Consider the following 25135-nt stretch of genomic DNA (forward strand, 5'->3'; position numbering starts at 1 on the left):
AAATGACATTGGGATTTTGATGGGAGTTGCATTAAATCTGTATATTGCTTCTATTCCTATTTTATTGAGTGTTTTCATCATAAATGAATGTTGTATCTTATCAAATGCTTTTTCTGCATCTATTGATGAGATCATATGTTTTTATCCTTTATTTGGTAATGTATATTATGTTGATTGATTTGCAAATGTTGAACCATTTTTTTTGCCCCTGGAATGAATCCACTTGATCGTGATGTATTATTTTTTTGATGTACTGTTGTATTTGATTTGCTAGTATTTTGTTTAGGATTTTTGCATCTGTATTTATCAGGGATATTGGTCTGGGTTTGTGTGTGTGTGTGTGGTCTTTGCCAGGTTTTGGTATCAGGTTTATATTGGCCTCATAGAATGTGTTAGGAAGTATTGTCTCTTCTTTAATTTTTTGGAAGAGTGTGAAAAAAATAGGTTTTATTTCTTGGAACTCTCGGTAGAATTCACTGGTGAGGCCATCTGGTCCTGGACTTTTGTTTTTTGGGAGGTTTTTGATGGTTGTTTCCATTTCCTCACTGCTGATTGGTCTATTTAGATTTTCAATTCTTCATGATTTAGTCTAAGAAGGTTATTTCTAGGAACTTATCCATTTCTTCTAGGTTATTGAATGTGGCATGAAGTCTTTCATAACATTCTAGTACTAGTGGCCCGGTGCACAAAATTCATGCATAGGGGAGGGAGGGTGTCCCTCAGCCCGGCCTGCATCCTCTCCAATCTGAGACCCCTGTGGGATCGGGCCTAAATTGGCAGTTGGACAACCCCCTCGCAATCCGGGACTGCTGGCTCCTAACTGCTCATCTGCTTGCCTGCTTGATCACCCCTAACCACTCTGCCTGCTGGCCTGATTGCCCCCAACTGCACCCTCCTGCTGGCCTGCTCACCCCCAACTGCCTCCCTCCACCCCCCGCCAGCCTGATCACCCCCATCTGCCCTCCCCTCCTGGCCTGATCACCCCCAACTGCCTTCCCCTCCTGGCCTGATCACCCCTAACTGCCTCTGCTTCGGCCCCGCCACCATGGCTTTGTCCAGAAGGACGTCTAGAAGGTCTCCTGGTCTATTAGCATATTACCCTTTTATTAATATAGATAGGATATGACATACTGCCATAACTATAACATATCTACCAGTATTACTCTATGAGAATACATACTTCATGCAATAGGAAGGCATCTAATACATTACATTGTATATGTTGTAAGTAGTAGGAAATACTGTATTCATAGCAATAATATACACCCTGTGACTTCCCTTCCTGATTTGGGAATGGTTCCCCAGTTCTTTGAACGTTTCCTGGCCCCTAATGTATTTTTTTTTTGTCATTCAGTGTAACTTTATTTACTGTTTATTGCACATGATTTGAGGTCTTTAATTTCTAACCACCAAAGATTCAAAGGACTGTTTTTTCCATGAAGTTTAAAATTAACATTAGTGAATTCATGTATTCATGTGTTTTTATTGTAAACATCTGAATTATTCACATTGTCATAGATCCTGAACTCATAAGCATGGACCATGCACAGGCTGGCAGCAAGCCAGGAAGCCACTCTGCAAGCAAACAGATACTCTGCATAAGGAGAAAAGTCATAGCACAACATTTAATGTCCAACCTGAGTCACCTCAGAATGTTATATACATTGACTTCTTAATTCATATAGTATCGGGAACTCAACTGCTTGGTTGGTGGCGGGGTTGACCTGGTTTCAGGAGGATTATTCCTGAAATAATTAAGGAAAGGGGGGGCTCAATCTTTCTTCTTGGTTGCTTGCTCCTCCCCAGCACCTTCATCTTTCTTCTCATCCTCAGCTTCTTGGGCATCTTCACCTTCACCTCCTTCTTTTTTTTTTTTTGTTTTTTTTTTTAATATATTTTATTGATTTTTTACAGAGAGGAAGAGAGAGGGATAGAGAGTTAGAAACATTGATGAGAGAGAAACATCGATCAGCTGCCTCTTGCACACCCCCTACTGGGGATGTGCCCGCAACCAAGGTACATGCCCTTGACCGGAATCGAACCTGGGACCCTGGAGTCCGCAGGCCAAACCGGTTTCGGCCACCTCCTTCTTCTTCCTCCTTTGCATCCTCAAATTCTTCCTTGGCACCTTCTTCCTCTTCCTCTCCTTCCTCTTCATCAGCCACTTCCTTCTCCTTCTCCTCCTCTTCAGCTTCTCCTTCAGAGGGGGGTTCATTCTTAGCTTCCTCTGCTTTTGCCTCAATGATCTCCTCCACCTCTATCTGCTCCTCCTGGACGTGGCTGGTGTATTAAGAAGGGAAGGAACGAGCGGACATCAAGTAGGACAGTGATGGCGAACCTATGACACGCGTAGCCATTTCTGATGAGAGGCGGCCGCATGCCGAGGATGAAACATTTACTGCTCCTGAGGATGAAACATTTGTGAAATAATGTTTTTTCCTCAAAGTGACACACTACCCGAGTTATGCTCAGTTTTTTGGCCAAGTTTGACACACCAAGCTCAAAAGGTTGCTCATCACTGAAGTAGGAGCTAGTCTGTAAACCACTGTAGGCAGATCGACCAAAGATCTGGGAACTCTGGGAGTAGCCGCTGGCTATGCTTCCCATGCTGGTGAAAGTGAGCTGGGTCTCCTCACCTTCCAAGAGTTTCCTGTAAGCTGCAATGTCAATGTCCAAAGCCACCTTCACATTGAGGAGGTCCTGGTATTCTTTTAAATATCATGCCACTTCACTCTTTGTAGTTCTCAACTCATTTTCTAATTTGTTGATTGTGTCCTGCATAGCACTAACATCCGAGTTCTGCTTATCCTCCAGTTCTCTCAGCTGCTTTCCCAGAGCTTCATTCATGCCCCAGCATGCTTTGATCTCCAGGGTCTTGGCCTTGAGCAGGCGGCGGCTTTCAGACACCACCTCCTTGGCAGCGCGTACCCCGTAGGTGTTCTTGGCAGCGCTGTCAGTCAGCACGGTGAAGCAGCTCTTGTACCATTCTTCTGCATTCTGCATGTTCTTGGCAGCCAGCTTCTCGTACTGGGCACGGATGTCCTTGAGCGCGGCAGAGAGTCGGACTTGGAGAACATGTCCATCTCCACAGAGATCTGAGCGTACTGGATCTGTGCCTGCAGCTCGGTGATCTCCTCTTCATGCACCTTCTTCAGAAAGGCGATTTAGTCCATCAGGCTGTCGATGCGCTTTTCAAGCTCAGCGCTGGCGAGAGCTGCCTCTTCTGCACCTTTGTGCACCTCCATCAGCCAGACCTCTGCGTCATCATGGTTCAGCACCTCTTCCTGGTAGCATGACTGCAGGTTGCTCTCAAGCCCTAGTGCCTGCTAACTGCCCACTGCCCTCTCCTCGCCAGGACAGGGCACAGGCTTCCCATTTTCATTAAAAACCCGGCCTGCTCCACCAGTGTCCGTAGGCAGCCCGGGGGCAGACAGTGATCCCAGAAAACCTGGCCACCCCCGCCTACCCAGGTCCCCGTTAGCGACCTGGACCCTGCGGGCGGCATTAGGCGCTGCCCACCCCGCCTGCCCGGTTTCCGATCGCAGCCTGGACCCCGCGGGCGGTGTCAGGCACAGCCCGCCTGGCCTGCACGGTCCCCTATGGTGGACTGGACCCCACGGATGGCATCAGGCACAGCCCGCCCAACCTGCCCGGACCCCGATGGCAGCCTGGACCCCGCGGGCGGCGTCAGGCGCAGCCTGCCCAGCCCCCCATGGCGGCCTGGACCCCGCAGGTGGCATCAGGCGCTGCCCACCCCTCCTGCGTATGCAAATTTACCCTCCATCTTTGTTGGCTTAATTTGCATATCACTCCTGATTGGCTGTGGGTGTAGCAGAGGTACAGTCAATTAGCATTTTTCTCTTATTAGTGTAGATGATCCTTTGTATATCTGTAATGTCTGTGATGACTTCTGTCTGATTTCTGATTTTGTTTATATACATCTTTTCCCTTTTTTTCCTTAGTGAATCTAACTGGCCGTTTGTCAATTTTATTAATTTTTTCAAAGAACCAGCTCTTTGTTTTCTTGATTTTTTTTTTGTATAGTCTATTCTCCATTTAATTTAATTCTGCTCTAATTTTTATTATTTCCTTTTTTTCTGCTGACTTTGGGTTACTTTTGTTCTTTTTTTTTTCTAGTACTTTAAGATGTGATGTTAGGTTGTTTACTTGGGATTTCTATTGTTTCTTGAGATAGGCCTGTTATGACATTGTGAGTGCCACATCCATTTGCGGCTACCATTCAAGGTCTGAAGAAGGGCTGCACACAAATGGATATACTAGACAAGAAATATAAAATTAGAAGGCATGGGGAGCCAGGCGGAGGCTTCACTCAAGTGGAGAAGCTCTCTGAATCTCCAGACCCATCAGTTTTTTATTTACTAGAATACACATTTGCCCTTTAGCAAAGCAAACAGGCATATCAATGGTAAAGTTTGGTAAACAGTAAAAGAATTATCAGGTTAGGAGATTGCCTTCAGCTATTCTGCCAGCAGCAGGCAATATTATGCTGATTTTCAGCGCTTGCTGAATATCAAAGTCCATCAGCCTTCTAACAGACTTCTCACATTTATATTTTAACTGCTTGTTGGTCTTATCCTCTGGCATTTCCCCCTTTTTTGTTTTCTTAATAAATTTAGAAAGGTGTATGCCATTTGCAGGGCTTGAGTCCTTTTAAGACTTTTAGATTCAATGAAAAGGATTGAGTTCTTTCAAGTCCTTTTAAAATTTGTTGTCAGGCATCAAAGGAACTAGTTTGCAGTAAGCTCCTTTCTGGGCCATCAGTTCTTTGAGTCACCTTGCTAATCACTGTCCCCTGTGACATGACAGCAATGATATTCGAGTTCTGGATAGTGGACAATCGGTGGGAAATGACAATGCAGGTCCGACCTTCTTTGGCTTTGTCCAGGGCAACCAGAACTGACGCACAGCTGATGACTGCTAGCATGGCAAGGCATCTTTAACATCCCCCATCTCTAGACTGTTTCTTCTCTGTCTTGTCATCGTATTGCTGGGGCTACTGCTATCTGTGGTTGGAGTAGTCTGGTCAATTCCTCTCTCAGATCCATTGATGAAGTTTCCACATGGGCTTGGAGGAGTTTTCTGGAAATACACAGCATATCCTCGACCAAAGGTTAATAAAGGGACCCTTCCATAAACCAGACTCGGGATCTTTCCATTTAACCAGACCATTTTCCTTTGACTTATTCTGACACCAGTGTAATTCCATGGGTGTTTTGCCATCAGCATTACAAGTAAAAAATTTAAAGTGATTAAGGCTTGATGTGGTATACTTACAGAATATTTCTCCACTATTCCCCCTTTTTTTGTTTTAACATGCAAGGGGGACATTTTTTGCTTGCTGTACAATATTTTGGCTTTTGAAAATCCTGCAATGCAGTCTTGATCGGAATAGGTTCCTGCCTAGTACAACTAAGTTCCCCTGAATATTCACTTATTTCAATTTGCCAATTTAAATCAGTCTGAAATAAGGCTTATTTTCTAACTTCATTTGTCCTTGGGTATGTACAGTAAATGACACTAATTGGATTTCTACTATCAGTCTTTGAGTATATTGACAAAAGCTTTGTTAGGGAGGCAAAATGCAAATTAGTTACTTTTCTTTTTGAGGCCTAATACATTTTTTTTAATTATACTTTTCTAGATATTTGAAGGGAATGCCCTTGTATTTTTTCTCCCAGAGTAATTTCTAGGCCACATTTAGTGAGTTTCTTTTAAAAACCTTTTTTTTTCTTTTAAACAGAACAACAAACAGTTGCTTTTCAGATACTGGCCAAAACTGTAAGGCATACATAGCAAGTAAAAGTAACTCTTTTTACTTATGGTATCTTATTAATGGTGAGAATTAATGCTTGAATAATAACTTTTAGTTTACTTTGTAAATAGTAGCAGAAGAGATTTTTGAAATTTCTACTTTTTATTAAGCTTAAAATTTACTTTTAAACAGCATTCTTTTTGGCTAGTGCTCATTTGCATACATATGCAAATTTTACTTTGGACTTTGTTAAAACCAATTTGCTTATAAAATATTGGCTTCTCCTATAACTGATTTTATGTGAGACCTTGATTATATTTTAAGAAACTAATCTTATCTAATAAAAGAGTAATATGCAAATTGACTGTACCTCTGCTACACCCACAAGCCATGCCCACCAGCCAATCAGGAGCGGGTATGCAAATTAACCCAACCAAGATGGCTGCGGCCACGGAGCGAACAGGAGGCTTGGGTTTCCCCGGTGATAGAGGAAGCGAGGAAGCCAAGCTTCCTGGCCGGCCCAGGCCTCCACTCGAGGCTACAAAGTTTCAATTATAGAAGATAAATAAATCCCAACAAAAATGGCTGTGGCCACAGAGCGAGCAGGAGACTTGGGTTTCCCCGGCAATGGAGGAAGCCAAGTTCCTGGCCTCTGCTCAAGGCTATAAAGTTTCAATGATAGAAGATAAATAAATCCTAACAAAAATTGCTGCGGCCACTGAGTGAGCAGGAGGCTTGGCTCCGCTCAAGGCTACAAAGCTTCAATTATAGAAGATAAATAAATCCCAGGGCCTCCACTTGGGTAGCTGGGGGGTGTGGCCGGCCTACAAACCACCACAGGCCCCTTGCCCAGGCCACCCCACGCCCCAAGGGAACCCCCACCCTGATCCGGGACACCCTTCAGGGCAAACCAGCTGGCCCCCACCTGTGCACCAGGCCTCTATCCTTTCTAATAAAAGTAATATGCAAATTGACCATCACTCCAACACAAGATGGCTGCCCCCGTGTGGACACAAGATGGCCACCACAAGATGGCCTGCAGAGGAGGGCAGTTAGGGGCAATCAGGCTGGCAGGGGAGCAGTTAGGCATCAATCAGGCTGGCAGGGGAGTGGTTAGGGGATGATCAGGCTGGCAGTCAGAAGTGGTTAGGGGCAATCAGGAAGGCAGGCAGGCGAGCAGTTGGGAGCCAGCAGTCCTGGATTGTGAGAGGGATGTCCGACTGCCCGTTTAGGCCCGATCCTATCAGGCGGACATCCCTCGAGGGGTCCCAGATTGGAGAAGGTGCAGGCTAGGCTGAGGGACACACACCCCCGTGCACGAATTTCGTGCACTGGGCCTCTAGTATACCTATAATTATCACTGAAAAGCTCCACTACAAATCCTTCATTTTAGTTACATCTATTTATTTATGTTTTAACAATTTTGAGATTTTAAAGCCAATTATCACCATCTATGGCATTTACTTTGGCAAATTCTGCAACAGAGATAACTTACTAACTTTCAGTGGCTTTATTGTTAACCTTGGAATACGGTCCATTATTATTCAAGAACTGCCCATTATTATGGAAACACTAATCTTGTTGCCCAAACCTGGCCTGTATATTTTCCTTGTGTCATTTTGCCATCTTTTAAAGAAAAACAGTCTTGGGTTTATTCTATAGTATCTGTAAAGAGATGGGGCTCAATCAAGAGGCCACCTAAAATCGAGCAGGATGCACCGTCTCTTAAGCTAGCCTTTTTCTCTTAATGGATACAGAAATCCCAGATGCATCCCTTAAATTGTGAAAATGTCTCATCTATCCAAATTTCAAATGACAGACTGGGAAATAAAAACATGGCAAAATGAGACTTTTAATAGCACTCTTGGGAGTGGGCGTCCATTTTACAGGCTCACCAAAAGACCTAGTAATTAATGGGCTGGCGTCTTTTTTAGATATCTCTACCTCCCTTTGTCTCCTAGGACATGTACCATCGGCCACATGTCTCCCCACCCCCACATCCTGTTTGCTCTGGGGATATTCAGTAAATGGCCTGGCCACCTATGTTTCTTTCCTTATTAAATTAAATTAAAGGCATGCTTAATAGACTAATAATAAACAACAAAGACAGATAAAACAACAATCAACAGACAAGCACCCATAACATATAGACAAGACTTAATAAATCAGTTTTTTTCATGGATCTTTTCCTGTTCTCTCCGTAGCATTAACTGGCCTCTAAAGTTATTTTAGCTAAAGTCTGCCTGTCCCAAGGTGTCATATGGTAATTTTCAGACAAAGCATTAAAGAGACCTTTTGTACAAGGACTGATAGCCCTATTTTCTCTAGCTCTTGAGCCTTTCCACACTAGAGACATACTTTTGATCCCCAATACGAATTAGACATAATGCACTTTGAACAAGAGCCCACCTAGTTAAAGAATACAAGGGCGGGAGGGGTGTGGGATGGGAATGGGGGGATGAGGACAAATATGTGACACCTTAATCAATAAAGAAATTTATATTTTTAAAAAAAAGAATACAAGGGCACTCATTTTCCTTGAGCCTGATTTAAGAGAGTACCTTTTGACATTTTAATTTCTTTATCCTTGAGCATATAAGCTAAAATTTACAATGATATTTTTGCCTTTTACTCAAATTCTTCCTCATTATAGCCTGGCTGGAAATAGAAGACATCCCCACCCACTTACACTCAAGACTTCCCCATAGCTTGGCACAGGCTTTATACACAGTGATTCCCCACCTTTTTCGGTGCAGTTCCCACCTTTTCAGTGAATTTTCTTTGTTTTTCACTCCAGTGAATCTTCTTCTCCAAGTATCTGTGTTCAGGCGCCAGATGTGACCACTGAATCCATTTGCAGCTCGGGTTCAAGGTCTGGAGAAGGGGCTGCACATACACAGATACACTAGACAAGAAATATAAATTTAGAAGGCATAGCGAGCCAGGAGGAGAACTTACCCTCTAGCAGAGCAGCTCTCTGAATCTCCAGACCCATCAGCTTTTTATTTACTAGAATACACATTTGCCCTTTAGCAAAGCAAACAGGCATATCAATGGTAAGGTTTAGTAAACAATAAAAGGATTATCAGGTTAGGGGATTGCCTACAGCCATTCAGCCAGCAGCAGGCAATATTATGCTGATTTTCAGCCCTTGCTGAATATTTAAGTCCATCAGCCTTCTAACAGACTTCTCGAATTTATATGTTAACTGCTTGTTGGTCTTATCCTCTGGCATGATATAAACTTCCCTCTTATTACTGCTTTCACTGCATCCCAGAGGTTTTGATATGTTGTTTTACCATTCTTATTTGTATCTGTATATCTTTTGATCTCATCTTTTATTTCTTCTTTAACCCAGTCATTTTTTAGTAGTATGTTGTTTAATCTCCATGTATTTGTGGGTTTCTTTACCTCTTTTTACAGTTGATTTCTAATTTCAAGGCATCATAGTTAGAAAATATGTTTGGATTAATTTCAACGTTTTTAAATCTTTGAGAATGTTCCATGTGCCATGGAGAATAATAATGTGTGATCTTTTTAAAAATCTTTATTGTTCACAGTGTTATATATGTCCCCTTTTTTACCCCATTGACTTCTTCCAGCCTGCCCCCACTCCCCACCCCAGGCCTCACACCCTATTGTCTGTGTCCATTGGTTAGGCATAAATGCATACTAATTCTTTAGTTGATCTCTTTCCACCCACCGACACTCCCCCGCCTTTCTTCTGAGCTTCAACAGTCTGTTTCATGTTTCTATGTCCCTGGATCTATTTTGTTCATCATTTATTTTGTTCATTAGATTTCACATATAGTGAGATTATGTGATACTTAAATTTCTCTGACTGGCTTATGTCACTTAACTTCAAATACTACACAGCTGTAAAAAAGAAAGAACTCTTTTACTGGCAGGTGAGTGGTTAGAGCAGTTAAGTTTGTTGACCAGCCTTCTGGCTTCCTGTCCACATCTCTCTGTTAGTGAAACAGTGATTGGTTTCCGGCATTTTACCATTTGCAACAGCATGGATGGACCTGGGGAGTTTATGCTAAGAAGGTATATCTGGTGTTCTGTGATGAAATGTTCTGTAAAGGTCAATTATGTCCATTTGGTCTAGTGTTTCATTTAAGGCCAATATTTCTTTATTGATTTTTTGATTGGCTGATATGTCTAGAACATTGAATGGAATATTCTGTGAGTAGCTGTTTATTATATTTCAGTGCTTCCTGGCTGGGTGCATATATATTAAAAAGTGTTATATTTTCTTTTTTTTTATTGATTAAGGTATTACATATGTGTCCTTATTCCCCCATTGTCCCCCACCCCACTCCTGTTCATGCCTTCACCCCCCTGGTGTCTATGTCCATTGGTTATGCTTATATGCATGTATACAAGTCCTTTGGTTGACCTCTACCCCTTACCCCAACCCTCCCCTACCTTCCCTCTGAGGTTTGAGCATCTGATCGATGCTTCTCTCTCTGGATCTATTTTTGTTCATCCGTTTATGTTGTTCATTATAATCGGCAAATGAATGAGATCATGTGATATTTATCTTTCTCTGACTGACTTATTTCACTTAACATAATGCTCTCCAGCTCCATCCATGCTGTTGCATATGGTAGGAGTTCCTTCCTTTTTACAGCAGCATATTTTCCATTATGTAGATGTACCACAGTTTTCTAATCCACTCATCTGCTGATTGGCACTTAGGCTGTTTCCAAATCTTCACTATTATAAATTGGCTGCTATGGACATAGGGGTGCATATATCCTTTATGATTGATATTTCTAGTTTCTTGGGATATATTCCTAGAAGTAGGATCACTGGGTCAAATGGGAGTTCCATTTTTAGTTTTTTGAGGAAACTCCATACTGTTCTCCACCGTGGCTGCACCAGTCTACATTCCCACCAGCAGTGCATGAGGATACCTCATTGTTATTTGGATTTGCATCTCTCACATGATTAGTGTCTTTTAGCATGTTTTCTGTCTCTTGGTCTTCCTTATGTCCTCTTTCGAAAAGTATCTATTTAGGTCCGTTACTCATTTTTTGATTGGGGTTGTTTATCTTCCTTTTTTTAAAGTTGTATGAGTTCCCTGTAAATGTTGGAGATTAAACCCTTATCGGAGATAACACTGGCGAATATGTTCTCCCATGCATTAGGCTTTCTTGTTGTTTTGTGGATGGTTTCTTTTGCTGTGCAGAAGCTTTTTATTTTGATGTAGTCACATTTGTTTATTTTCTCTTTAGTTTCCATTGCCCTAGGAGCTGTATCAGTGAAGAGATTGCTTCGGCATATGTCTGAGATTTTGCTGCCTCTGGATTTCTCTATAATTTTTATTGTTTCTTGTCTTATGTTTAAGTTCTTTATCCATTTTGAGTTTATTTTTGTGTATGCTATAAGTTGGTGGTCTAGTTACATTTTTTTGCATGTATCTGTCCAATTTTCCCAACACCATTTATTGAAGAGACTGTCTTGACTCCATTGTATACTCTTGCCTCCTTTGTCAAATATTAATAGAGCATAGTGATTTGGGTCAATTTCTGGGTTCTCTGTTCTATTCCATTGGTCTAAATGTCTGTTCTTATGCCAGTACCAGGCAGTTTTGAGAACAGCTACTTTGTAATACAGCTTGATATCTGGTATTGAGATCCCTCCTACGTGGTTCTTCTTTCTCAGGATTGCAGCAGCTATTCAGGATCTTTTTTTATTTAGATGAATTTTTGGAGAGTTCGTTCTAGGTCTGTGAAATATGCCGTTCATATTTTAATGGGGATTGCATTGAATCTATAGATTGCTTTGGGTAGTATGGGCATTTTAATGATGTTGATTCTACCAATCCATGAACATGGTATGCTCTTCCATCTATTTATGTCTTACTCTATCTCTTTTGTCAACGTCCTGTAGTTTTCTGAGTAGAGGTCTTTTACCTCCTTAGTTAAGTTTATTCCTAGGTTTCTTAATTTTATTTATTTATTTATTTATTTATTTATTTTGGTGAATGGTAAATGGTATTGTTTCTTTAATCTCTCTTTCTGTAAGTTCACTATTGTTGTATAAAAATACCATAGATTTCTTGGCCTTAATTTTGTATCCTACTACGTTGCCAAATTCATTTAATAAGTCTAATAATTTTTTGATGGAGTCTTTAGGGTTTTCTATAAACAGTATCATGTCATCTGCGAATAATGTCAATTTTACATCTTCTTTTCCATTTTGGATGCCATTTATTTCTTCTTCTTGTCTGATTTGATGTGGCTAGCACTTCCAGTACTCTGTTGAACAGGAGTGGTGAAAGCGAGCATCCCTGTTTGTCCCTGTTCTTAGGGAAAACAATTTTAGTTTTTGCCCATTGAGTATGATGTTGGCTGTAGGTTTGTCATCTAAGGCGTCTATTATGTTGAGGTATGATCCCTCTATTCCCACTTTGCTGAGAGTTTTTATCAGAAAGGGGTGTTGGACTTTGTCAAATGCCTTTTCTGCATCAATTGATATGATTATGTGATTTATGGCTCTCATTTTGTTTATATGATGTATCATGTTTATTCATTTGCAGATATTTTACCACCCTTGCATCCCTGGAATAAATCTCACTTGGTCATGGAGTATGATCTTTCTAATGCAGTGATGGCGAAGCTATGACACGCGTGTCAGCACTGACACGCGTAGCCATTTTTGATGACATGCGGCTGCTGAGGCGGCCGAGGATGAAACATTTGCTGCTCCTGAGGATGAAACATTTGCGAAATAATGTCTTTTCCTCAAAGTGACACACTACCCGAGTTATGCTCAGTTTTTTGGCAAAGTTTGACACACCAAGCTCAAAAGGTTGCCTATCACTGTTCTAATGTAATGTTGGTTCCAGATTGCTAGAATCTTGTTGAGGATTTTAGCATCTATGTTCATCAGGGATATTAGCCTGTAATTCTCTTTCTTTTTGGTGTCTTTATCTGGTTTGGGGATTAGGGTAATGCTGGCTTCATAGAAAGAGCTTGGAAGTGTGCCTTCCTCTTGAATTTTTTGGAAAAGTCTGAGGATAGGTTTTAGTTCTTCTTTGAATGTTCTTTAAAAATACCCTATGAAGCCATCTGGTCCAGGGCTTTTGTTTGCTGGAAGCTTTTTGATTACTGTTTCAATTTCATCAGTAGTTATCGGCCTATTCAGGTTTTTTTAATCTTCCTGATTGAGTTTTAGAAGCTTGTATTTTTCTAGGAATGTGTTCATTTCGTCGAGGTTGTCCAGTTTGTTCAAGTAGAGTTGCTCGTATTATTTTTTTTACAATCCTTTGTATATCTGTGGGGTCAGTTGTTACTTCACCTATTTCATTTCTCTTTTTATTTATTTGGGCCCTCTCTCTTTGTTTCTTGGTGAGCATGGCTAGAGGTTCATCAGTCTTGTTTATCCTTTCAAAGAACCAGCTCTTGGTTTCATTGATCATTTGTATTTTTTTTTGTCTCTGTGTTATTTATTTCTGCTCTGATCTTTATTATCTTCCTTCTCGTTACATGGGCTTTTCTTGTTGCTCTCTTTCTAATACTTTAAGTTGCACCGTTAGGTAATTTATTACCATTTTTTCTTGTTTTTTGAGGTAGGCTTGTAGGGCTATGAACTTCCCTCTCAGGACTGCTTTCATTGTGTCCCAAAGATTTTGGATTGTTGTGTTTTCATTGTCATTTGTTTTCATGATGCTTTTTATTTCTTCTTTGGTAACCCAATCATTGTTTACTAGCATGCTATTTGGCCTCAAGGTGTTTGACTTTTTTTTCGTTGTTTTTATTGTAGTTGATTTCTAGTTTTATGCCATTGTGATCTGAGAAGATGTTTGATATGATTTCTATCTTCTTGAATTTGAAGAGACTTTGTTTGTGTCATAATATGTGGTCTATCTTTGAAAATGACCCATGTGCACTTGAGGAGAATGTATATTCTGTAGCTTTGGGGTGAAATGTTATGAAGATGTCAATTAAGTCCATCTGATCTAGTGAGTCATTTAGGATTGCTGTTTCTTTGGTGATTTTTTGTTTAGAGGATTTGTCCAGTGGTGTCAGTGGGGTATTTAAGTCCCCTACTATGATTGTATTACTATCGATCTCTCCCTTGATATCTTCCACAAGTTGTTTTATGTATTTGGCTGCTCCTGTATTGGGTGCATATGTGTTTACCAGAGTTATATCCTCTTGTTGAATTGCTCCCTTTAGTATTATGAAGTGACCTTCCTTATCACTTGTTATGGCCTTTACTTTGAGGTCTATTTTGTCAGATATAAGTATTGCAATCCCAACTTTTTTCTCATTTCAATTTGCCTGAAAAATTTTTTCCCATCCCTTCATTATCAGTCTGTGTGAATCCTTTGTTCTGACTTGGGTCTCTTGCAGACAGCAAACATATGGGTCATGTTTTCTTATCCATTCAGCTACCCTATGTCTTTTGATTGGAGCATTTAATCCATTTATGTTTAATGTTACTATTGATAAGTATTTATTTGTCATCATTTTTATTCTTAATTTTTGTGTTCCTTCTTGCCTTTCTTTTTTACTTTTTACAGCAGCCCTGTTAGCATTTCTTGCATTGCCTTTTTTGTCTCTGAAGCTCATGATTCCACCTTCAATTTTGAATGATAACCTTGATGGGTATAGTATTCTTAGATTCAGAACCTTGCTTTGCACTTTGTGTATTTCATTCCATTCCCTTCTGGCCTAGTGTGTTTCTGTTGAGAAATCAGTTGATATTCTAATGGTAGATCCCTTGTAGGTAACTTTCTGTCTCTCTCTGGCAGCTTTTAAGATTCTTACTTTGTTGTTGATATTTGCCAATTTAATTATGATGTGTCTTGGTGTTGGTCTTTTTGGATTCATCTTGTTTGGGACTCTATGTGCTTCTTGGACTTGCGTGGTTTTTTTCTTGCCAATATTGGGCAAGCTTTCTGTCATTATTTCTTCAAACAGGTTTTCTATTCCTTGTTTAGTTTCCCCTCCTTCTGGTACCCCTATTCGGATGTTGTTTCATTTTGTGTTGTCCCAAATCTCCCTTAGGCTCTCCTCTTGCTTTTTAAATTTTCTTTCCAGTTGTTGCTGTATTTGTGTGCTTTTTCCTACTTTGTCTTCTAATTTGCTGATATGGTCCTCAGCCTCTTCTAGTCCACTGTTTAAGGCTTCCATTGTGTTCTTTATTGCAGCTGTGTCATTCTTTATTTCCTCTTGGTTCCTTTTTATGTTGGTGACATTCTCATTTAGCTCCTTATAATTCTCATTGAGTTGTATGTATTTGTCATCCAGCCATTTGAGCATCCTTGTAACCATTACTCTGAATTCTTTCTATGACATGTTGCTTGCCTCCATTTTATTTAATTCCCTCTGGTGATTCCTCTTTTTCTTTCCTTTGGGGGTTGTTTTTTTGTCTCCCCATTTTTTGCTGTAACATTTTAATTGTTTCTGTTTCTTAGATCCTACTGCTTTGCTACCCAGGTTCTTTCAAGTGCAGTCTCAAGTCTCCTGGGCTTGGTGATCTAGCAGAGCTCCCTACTTGAGCTATTTGGGTTCTCTTGATGTAGTAAGATCTTTAATGTTAGTTTCTTATTCGTGGATGAATTCTTGTCTTGGGTTGGCAATGTGACTCACCCCTGGCTTTGTTATGCAAGCTGTTTTGGATGTGATTGTGGTGCCAGCTCTTGTGGAAAAGGTTGTCTGAGGTCTCACTGGTATGTGCTCACTGTGGGTTCCCAGAGTCCACAGCTTTGGAGGAAGGAGTCTTTGGGCCTGATGCTCAAGGTACTGTAGCTTTGGCCAGTGTGGTGGGACTCTTGCTGAATTACCATCACTCTGCAACTCACTACGAGGGGCCCAGGGCCTGTGACAGTGGGGGGTGGGTGTCTCGTAGTCTGTGGTTGAGGCATTGGGACTCTGGCAAAAGTGATTTCCCTCTCTGAATCACGAGGGAGTTCAGGATCCAGCAGCTGGGGGTGTGGGAATCTTGGCGTCTGTGGCTGAAACAATGTGACCTTGTCTTGGGAGGCAAGTCCTCAGTAATTCATCAAGCTGTGCAGAGGTAGGTAGCCGTGAGAGGGATGTCGTGGCTCCTACCGTGTGTCCTTGGTTAGAGAGGCACACGCCCTTTGGCAGCACACAGAGGCCCAGGATCCATCTGCAATGGATGTGTGCTCATGCGGCCCACATGCTGGATCGCAGTGATTGTGATGTGCCACCGGCCCTTTGAAGGGAGAAGTCCCAGTTTCTTCTTCAGGGGATATGTGCCCTTGGTTGGATACATGCACCCAGTGGCTGCTTACAGAGGCACCCTGGAGCCATCTGCTTGGGCAGTGGGCTTAGGGGACCCTTGTGCTGGGGCAGCACTACCGCAGGGACTGGATGCGAGCGGCTGGGGTTGTGCCTTGCAGTGGCTCAGAGAAGCACCCAAGGGCCGCCTGCCAGGGCAATGGGATCAGGGGTTTTGTGCACTGGATCGGTGCGACTGCAGTGACTGGCGGTCGGCAGCTGAGGAGTGGGAAGTCCAAGTTTCTACTGCGGGGCCTTGAGCCCTTGGTTGGATACCAGTGCACCTAGTGGCAGCTCACAGAGGCACCCGGGAGCTGCCTGCTGGGGCAGTGTCCTCAGGGTGCCTGCATGCTGAAACCACGCAATGTGGTGTCTGATGTCTGTGGGTAGGCAGCCATGAAAGGGGACGTCCAAATTTCTGTTGGGGCCGTGCGCCCTTGTTTGGATATGAGCACACCCAGCCGAGCTCAAGGAGGCACCCAGAAGCCTCCTATAGGAGCAGTGGGCTCAGTAGGCGCAACTACGGTGTCCAGAGGTCAGCAGCCAGGTAGGGGGATGTCCCAATTTTGGGTGCCTTGCGCCCTTGGTTGAATTAGGTCATGACCAGTGGGGACTCACAGAGGCACCCAAGAGCTGTCTTTGGGGTGATGGGCTCAGGAGGCCTGCATGCTGGAAAAGCATGGCTGTGGTGTCCTGAGGTCGGCAGCTGTGAAGTGGGAAGACTCAGTTTTTGCTCCTGCATCCTTGGTTGAATTCGCACACGTTCAGTGGTGGCTCACAGAGGTACCCCAGGGCCGATTGCCAGGGAAGTGCACTCGGATAGGCCCTTGCACTGAAGCCACATGACTGAGGTGTCTGTTGGCAGGCAGCCAGGAATGAGGGAAGTCCAAATTTCTACTGCCGGGGGCCTTGTGCCTTTGGTTGGGTTCACACGCGCGCCCAGTGGCGGGGCGTTCATGCACTCAGAGTGGCCCTGGCACTGAAGCTGCGCCACCCCGGTGTCTGTGGGCAGGTATTCAGGAAGGGGAAATTCAGAATTTCTACTGCAGGGGCAGTGAGCCCTTGTTTGGATAGGAGCAAGCCCAGCGGTGGCACCCAAAAGCGGCCTGTGGGGTGGTGGGCTCAGGAGGCCTGTATCCTTGAAAAGCGTGACTGTGGCATCAGGAGGTCGGCCACTGGGGAGAGGGGAAGTCGCACTTACTGCTTCAGGAGCGTGCACCTTGGAGGTGGAGGTCCTAGGGTCTAAAGGTCTGTGGTGCAGCATGATTTTGGCTGGAGTGGCAGCAGGATTTTGGCTGGAGTGGCTGCAGGGTCACAGGCAGTGTCCAAGGTCTGTCTGGGTGGTGGTGTTGATGAATTCCTAGAAGATGCCGCTCTCCCCTTCAAGATGGCATGCACTCTGTACCCTAGCCCCGCAGCCCAGGGAGTGCCCGCAGTGGTGTTAGTCTCTCCCTGTCCAGGAGAGCCTGGTCTGCCAGTCCCTGCTACTCCTGCCGGATTTAACTGTCCCTCACTCACACACAAACCACGCACATCCACACACTTTCCTTTCACCCCCTCACTCACTCACACCCTCTCCCTCATCTCCGCCCTGCCCGCTGCCATCTTCCGCCCCCTCAGTGTTAGGTTTTCTTGATATAGTGTTGCCTTTATAAAGTGTCCATCTTTTTCTCTTGTTATCTTGAAATCTGTTTTGTCAGATTTAGGTGTGGGTACACCTACTTTTTTGTGGATGTTATCTGCTTGGAGAATCATTTTCCACCCTTTACTTTGAATCTACCTTTGTCTTTGCTGCTCAGATGTGTCTCTTGAGGGCAGCATATGGTTGGGTTTGGGTTTTGATCCACTGTGTTACTCTGTGCCACTTTACTGGTAAATTCAGACCATTAACATTTAGGGCAGTGATGGGCAACCTTTTGAGCTTGGTGTGTCAAACTTCGCCAAAAAACTGAGCATAACTCGGGTAGTGTGTCACTTTGAGGAAAAAACATTATTTCGCAAATGTTTCATCCTCAGGAGCAGCAAATGTTTCATCCTCGGCATGCGGCCGCTGAGGCCGCGTGTCATCAGAAATGGCTACGCGTGTCAGTACTGACACGCGTGTCATAGCTTCTCCATCACTGATTTAGGGTAATTATTGTTGTATAAGGATTTCCTATAGCTATGTTATCTTTTGTTTTCTGGTAGCTCTGTGCCTTCATTGGTTCTTCTTCTTTATGCTTCTATCTTTTGTTTTTGTTTGGTAGTATTTCACTCATCTTTTCTCTTTTTTAAGCTATATGTCCTGTTTGGGGATTTTTATTGTGTGGTTGACATTAGGTTTATAAAAAATGAAGTTGCTTATATACTGTAGTTTTTTTCCCCATTTGAGTGCATCTGATCTTCATCTTCCTTTGGCAGTTCAGACCTTTCTGCCTTCCCCTTGTATGTTTTTGTTGTCACAAATTATCCCTATTTATGCTGTAAGTTTTTTTATTATCTTACTTGTAGTGTTGTGACTTCATATTCTTTGTTTCAGGTAGAATAAGTCCCTTGAGTATTTCCTGCAATGGAGGTTTTCTGGTGACAAAATCCCTCAGCTTCTCTATGTCTTAGAACATCCTTATTTCATATTTAAAGGATAATTTTGCTGGATATATTATTTGTGGCAGGTAATTTCTCTCTTTCAGATGCTTGAATATTTGGTTCCACTCTATTCTGTCTTGCAGAGTTTCTGATGAGAAGTCAGATGAGATTCTGATGGGTTTTCCTTTATAGGTCACTTCCTTCTTTTCCTTAGCTGCTTTGAGGATTTTTTCTTTGTCACTAATTTGTGTGTGTGGGGTTTTTTTTAATTGTCTAAAGTTTTCCATATGTCTCCTTTTTCCCCAGTTGACCTTCCACCCCAGCCATTCCCACCCTGGGCAAGCCCCCACCACCCCAGTGTCTATGTCCATTGGTTATGCTAATATGCATGCATACACGTTCTTTGGTTGCTCTCTAATTCCCCTCCTCCCCTACCATTTGTCTCTAGATCGATCTATTCTTATTCATCAAATTATGTTGATCATTATATCCCACATATGAGTGAGATCATGTGATATTTATATTTCTCTGACTGGCTTATTTCTCTTAGCATAATGTTCTCCAATTCCATCCATGTAGTTGCAAATGTTAAAAGTTTCTTCCTTTTTACAGCAGCATAATATTCCATTGTGTAGATCTACCAAAGTTTTTTAATCCACTCATCTGCTGATGGGCACTTAGGCTGTTTCCAAATCTTAGCTATTGTAAATTGTGCTGCTATGAACATAGGGTTGCATATATCCTTTCTGATTGATGTTTCTGGTTTCTTGGGATATAGTCCCAGGAGTGGGATTACTGGGTCAAATGGGAGTTCCATTTTTAACTTTTTGAGGAAACTCTATGCTGTCTTCCACAGTGGCTGCACCAGTCTGCATTCCCACCAGCAGTGGAGGAGGGTTCATTTTTCTCCACATGCTCGCCAGGACTTGTAGTTTGTTGATTTGATGATAGCCATTCTGACAGGTGTGAGATGGTATCTCATTGTTGTTTTGATTTGCATCTCTCAGATGATTAGTAACTTTGAGCATGTTATGTCTCTCGGCCTTCTGTATGTCCTCTTTCGAAAAGTGTCTATTTACATCCTTTGACCATGTTTTGATTGGATCATTTGTCTTCCTTATGTTAAGTTGCATGAGTTACCTGTAAATTTTGGAGATTAAGCACTTATCGGAAATACCATTGGCAAATAGGTTCTCCCATGCAGTGGGCTTTCCTGTTGTTTTGTGGATGGTTTCTTTTGCTGGGCAGAAGCTTTTTATTTTGATGTAGTCCCATTTGTATATTTTCTCCTTAGTCTCCATTGCCCTAGGAGCTGTGTCTATAAAGATATTGCTACAACGTATGTCGGCTATTTTGCTGCCTATGGAGTCTTGTAGGATTTTTATGGTTTTCTATCTTACATTCAAGTCCTTTATCCATTTTTAGTTTGTTTTTGTGTATGGTATAAGTTGGTGATCTAGTTTCTTTTCTTTTTTTTTTTTTTTTTGCATGTATCTGTCCAAATTTCCCAGTACCATTTATTAAAGAGACTGTCTTGACTCCATTGTATGCTCTTGCCTCCTTTGTCAAATATTAATTGGGCATAATGGTTTGGGTCGATTTCTGGGTTCTCTGTTCTGTTCCATTGGTCTTTATGTCTCTTCTTGTGCCAGTACCAGGTAGTTTTTAGAAATGTGGCTTGGTAATATAGCTTGATATCTGGTATTGTGATCCCTCCGACTTTGTTCTTCTTCTCAGGATTGCTGTGGCTATTCGGAGTCTTTTTTTATTCCAGATGAATTTTTGGAAAGTTTTTTCTAGATCTTTGAAATGTGCCATTGGTATCTTAATGGGGATTGCATTGAATCTGTAGATTGCTTTGGGTAGTATGGACATTTTAATGATGTTGATTCTACCAATCCATGAACATGATATGTTCTTCCATTTGTTTATGTCTTCCTCTCTCTCTTTTTTCAATGCCCTGAAGTTTTCCGAGTACAGGTCTTTTACGTCCTTTGTTAAGTTTATTACTAGGTATCTTAATTTTTTAGTTGCAATGGTAAATGGAATTAGGTTTTTTGTTTGTTTGTTTGTTTCTCTTTCTGTGAGTTCACTAAAAAGGCCATAGATTTCTGGGTGCTAATTTTATATCCTGCTACATTGCCAAATTCATTTATTAGGTCTAGTAGTTTTTGATAGAGTTTGGGGTTTTCTATGTCTAGTATCATGTCATCTGTGAAAAAGGAGAGTTTTATTTCTTCTTTCCAATTTGGATGCCATTTATTTCTTCTTCTTGTCTGATTGCTATGGCTAGCACTTCTAGTACTATGTCGAAGAGGAGTGGTGAAAGTGGGCATTGTTGTCTTTTTCCTGTTCTTAGGGGAAATGAGTTTAGTTTTTGCCCATTGAGTATGATGTTGGCTGTAGGTTTGTCATATAAGGCTTTTATTATGTTGATGTATGATTCCTCTATTTCCACTTTGCTAAGAGTTTTTATCAAGAAAGGGTGTTGGATTTTGTCAAATGCTTTTTCTGCATCGATTGATATGATTATATGATTTTTATCACTCAGTTTATGTGATGTATCACATTTATTTATTTGCAGATATTGTACCATCCTTGCATCCCCAGAATAAATCCAACTTGGTTATTGTGTATGATCTTTCTACTGTAATGCTGAATCTATTTGCTTGAATTTTTTGAGGATTTTAGCATCTATGTTCATCAAGGATATTAGCCTGTAGTTCTCTTTTTTTGTGGTGTCTTTATCTGGTTTTTGGATTAGGGTAATGCTGGTTTCATAGAAAGAGCTTGGAAGCGAGCCTTCCTCTTGAATTTTTTGGAATAGTCTGATGAGAGTAGGTTTTAGTTCTTCTTTGAATGCTTGGTAGAACTCCCCTGTAAAGCCATCCGGACCAGGGTTTTTGTTTGCTGAAAGATTTTTTATTACTGCTTCAATTTCTTGGGTAGTTATTGGTTTATTGCGTTTTTTTATTATTCCTCATTGAGTTTTGGGAGCTTGTATTTTTCTAAGAATATGCCCATTTCATCTAGGTGGTCCATTTTGTTGAAATATTGTTGTTCTTAGTATTTTTTTATAATCATTTGTATTTCTGTGGAAACGGTTGTTACTTCACCTCTTTCATTTCTGATTTTGTTTATTTGGGTCCTCTCTCTTTGCTTCTTGGTGAGCCTGGCTAGAGGTTCATCAATCTTGTTTATCCTTTCAAAGAACTAGCTCTTGGTTTTGTTGATCTTTTGTATTGTTGTTTTGGTTTTTTTTTTGGTCTCTATGTCATTTATTTCTGCTCTGATCTTTATTATCTCCTTCCTTCTGCTCATTCTGGGCTTTTCTTGTTGCTCTCTTTCTAATGCTTTGAGTTGTATGGTTAGATAATTTATTGCCATTGTTTCTTGTTTTTTGAGATAGGCCTGTAGAGCTATGAACTTCCCTCTCAAGACTGCTTTCATTGTGTCCCATAGATTTTGGACTGTTGTGTTTTCATTGCCATTTGTTGCCATGATGTTTTTTATTTCTTCTTTGATCTCTTTGGTAACCCAGTCATTGTTTAGTATCATGCTATTTAGCCTCCAGGTGTTTGATTTATTTGATTGTTTTTATTATAGTTGATTTCTAGTTTTATGCCATTGTGATCTGAGAAGATGCTTGTTATGATATCTATCATGTTGAATTTGAAGAGACTTTGCCTGTGTCCAAATATGTGGTTTATCTTTGAAAAAGATCCATGTGCACTTGAGAAGAATGTATATTCTATTGCTTTGGGGGAAAATGTTCTATAGATGTCAATTAATTCCATCTGGTCTAATGAGTCATTTAGGATTGATGTTTCTTTGCTGATTTTTTGTTTATTGGATTTTTCCAGTGGTGTCAGCGGGGTATTAAAGTTTCCTACTATGACTGTATTGCTATCAATCTCTCCCTTGATATCCTCCAGAAATTTTTTTTATGTATTTGGGTGCTCCTGTATTGGGTGCATATGTTTACCAGAGTTATATCTTCTTGTTGAATCGCTCCCTTTAGTATTATGAAATGGCCCTCCTTATATATTGTTATGTCCTTCACTTTGAGGTCTAATTTGTCAGATATAAGTATTGCTACCCCAGTTTTTTGGGGTTTTTTTGCTTTTTGCTTTTTGCTTTTTTTTTTTTTTTTTTTTTTTTTTTTTTTGCTTTTTTCCATTTACATTCGCCTGAAAAACCTTTTTCCATCCCTTCACCATCAGTCTGTGTGAGTCCATTGTTCTGAGGTGGGTTTCCTGTAGACAGCATATATATGGGTCATGTTTTCTTATCTACTCAGCTACCCTATGTCTTTTTATTGGGGTATTTAATCCATTTATATTCAAAGTTATTACTGATAGGTACTTGTTTGTCGCGATTTTTATTCTTTTTTTTTCTTTTTTTAATTAATTAATTTTTTAATAAATCTTTATTGTTCAGATTATTACAATTGTTCCTCTTTTTTCTCCCATAGCTCCCCTCCACCCGGTTCCCACCCTACTCTCTGCCCTTACCTCCCCGCCAGTGTCTTCATCCATAGGTGTACAATTTTTGTCCAGTCCCTTCCTGCACCCCCCACACTCCTTTCCCCCAAGAATTGTCAGTCCGCTCCCTTTCTATGCCCCTGATTCTATTATATTCACCAGTTTATTCTGTTCATCAGATTTTTTTATTCACTTGATTTTTAGATTCACTTGTTGATAGATATGTATTTGTTGTCCATAATTTTTATCTTTACTTTTTTCTTCTTCTTCCTCTTCTTAAAGAATACCTTTCAGCATTTCATATAATACTGGTTTGGTGGTGATGAACTCCTTTAGCTTTTTCTTATCTGTGAAGCTCTTTATCTGCCCTTCAATTCTGAATGATAGCCTTGCTTGGTAGAGTAATCTGGGTTGTAGATTCTTGCTATTCATCACTTTGAATATTTCTTGCCACTCCCATCTGGCCTGCATAGTTTCTGTTGAGAAATCAGCTGACAATCGTATGGGTGCTCCCTTGTAGGTAATTAACTGTTTTTCTCTTGCTGCTTTTAATATTCTCTCTTTGTCTTTTGCTCTTGGCATTTTAATTATGATGTGTCTTGGTGTGGTCCTCTTTGGATTCCTCTTGTTTGGGGTTCTCTGCACTTCCTGGACTTATAAGTCTATTTCCTTCACCAGGTGGGGGAAGTTTTCAGTCATTATTTTTTCAAATAGGTTTTCAATATCTTGCTCTCTCTCTTCTTCTAGCACCCCCATAATTCTGATGTTGGTATGCTTGAATTTGTCCCTGAGGCTACTTAACACTATCTTCATATTTTTTGATTCTTTTTTCTTTTTGCTTTTCCAGTTGAGTGTTTTTTGCTTCTTTGTATTTCAAATCTTTGACTTGATTCTTGCGATCCTCTAGTCTGCTGTTGGATCTCTGTATATTATATTTTATTTCAGTCAGTGTATGCTTAATTTCTAATTGGTCCTTTTTCATATCCTCGAGGGTCTCACTAAATTTATTGGCCTTTTCTAGAAAATTCTTGAAAAACCTTATAACCGTGGTTTTGAACTCTATATCCAGTCGTTTGCTTTCCTCCATTTCTTTCATTTCTGATCTGTTTCTTTGTCTCTGCATTTTGGCTGCTTCCCTGAGTTGATAGAGTGGCTTTGTGTGCTAGGTGTCCTCTAGGGCCCAGTGGCTCAGCCTCCCCAGTTACCTGAGGTGGACACTCTTTGTGTATCCCTTTGTGGGCTATGTGCACATTCTTGTTGTAGTTAAGCCTTGATTGTTGTTGGTATCACTGGGAGGAATTGACATCCAGGCCAATTGGCTGTGAGGATCAGCTGTGTCTACGCTGGGAGAACTTCTGTGCTGGAGACACCCTTATGAGACAAGATTTGCAAAAGCCTCTGTGCTCATCTTGGATGGGGCGGAGTCTCAGAGCGGAGCAGACAGCACCAGTTTCCCGTCAGCCCTGCCCTAATAGGCCCCTGGGTCTCAGTGTCCTGTGGTAATCGCTGCAAGCACCTCTGAGAGAAAGCTGCCCTCGAATTCTGCCCACTGCCAGACAGTCCAGTTTCTCCCCGAATGAGTCTGGGTCCCCAGAGTCTCGCCCAGAACTGGAGTTCAGTGCAGTCTGGAGCTTTTATCTCCCTCCCACTTGAGAAAGCCAGCCGCATACTCAGCCGCCTGCCCTCTCCACCTGCGTACCTCGGTATCTCTGCCCTCTGCAGTTCCTCTGAGTCTCAGCATGCTTTTCTCCCTCCTGACAGTCCAGCCTCTCCCCGAATGAGTCTGGGTCCCCAGAGTCTCACCCAGAACTAGAGTTCAGCGCAATCAGGAGCTTTTGTCTCCCTCCCGCTTGAGAAAGCCAGACGCACACTCAGCCGCCAGTCCTCTCCATGCGCGCGTCTCAGTACCTCTGCCTCCTGCAGCTCCTCTGACTCTCAGTGTGCTTTTCTCTTTCCTTCTAGTTGTAGAATTTCCACTCAGCCAGCCTTCCTGTGGTTCTGGACGATGTCTGTTTTGTCTTTTAGTAGTAGTTTTGAAATTGTTGTGC

The 25135-nt window shown here is 41.6% G+C and overlaps 1 protein-coding gene and 1 pseudogene across 13 annotated transcripts in view; one reads left to right on the forward strand and one right to left on the reverse strand.

Moving 5' to 3' along the window:
- The window catches only part of NEO1 (neogenin 1), a 377465-nt gene that overhangs the window by 315870 nt on the left and 36460 nt on the right, over positions 1 to 25135 (forward strand). The gene's annotated exons all lie outside the window — the stretch shown is intronic.
- Positions 374 to 4945, reverse strand: LOC307097517 (neurofilament light polypeptide-like; annotated as a pseudogene). The gene is made up of 2 exons: positions 4796 to 4945; positions 374 to 3323 (listed from the first exon to the last, which is right to left on the reverse strand). The product of its transcript is annotated as a neurofilament light polypeptide-like (transcript).

This window comes from Cnephaeus nilssonii, assembly GCF_951640355.1.
Source record: "Cnephaeus nilssonii genome assembly, chromosome: 4".
In the NCBI taxonomy this organism is placed as follows: domain Eukaryota; kingdom Metazoa; phylum Chordata; class Mammalia; order Chiroptera; family Vespertilionidae; genus Cnephaeus; species Cnephaeus nilssonii.